This window comes from Solanum pennellii, chromosome 5, assembly GCF_001406875.1.
Source record: "Solanum pennellii chromosome 5, SPENNV200".
Classification (NCBI taxonomy): domain Eukaryota; kingdom Viridiplantae; phylum Streptophyta; class Magnoliopsida; order Solanales; family Solanaceae; genus Solanum; species Solanum pennellii.
In genome coordinates, this window is record NC_028641.1 from 69849040 (window position 1) to 69849659 (window position 620).

Consider the following 620-nt stretch of genomic DNA (forward strand, 5'->3'; position numbering starts at 1 on the left):
CCCGCCAAAGCCAATTGTCTTCTCCACCAAAATCATATCCACCCCTACCCCATTCTTCTTCTCCGTAATATCCAAGCTTTCTCTATTCTTTAAAGATTCAAAGTATATTAAATCTTCTTCCCTATAAAATAAATATTCGATGGAATTTGAATGATTTAAGTGAAAAGTAACTTCTATTCTATATCTTTTGTGGAGTAAAACAGAAAATTGAGGAAATTAGGGCCAAATAAAATGAAGAAATTTATCTTCAGTATCATCATTGGAAACTTAAGTGCAGGTGTCGTTTTCCATAGAGAGAGAGACTAATTAGAACATAAAATACAGAATGGAATCTAAGCAAGCGATAAAAAGGAATTTTTGAGAGAATTAAATCTAACAGGAATGTGAGGGTTAAACTATCAAGCAACAAAATTGTTTGTATTAATTTCAATCCTGATTTGAACCTCATAATTTAAATGAATTCTGATTTAAAAACAAATAATAAATTACTTTGACTATTAAATTTAAATAGATACTTATTTAACTCTAAAATTTCTGTACACTTTTTCATCGTGGAAGAAGTTTAAGTTTATGAAAATGGTAGTTGAAAATAGGACAAGACAAAAAAGAAATTAAAAAAA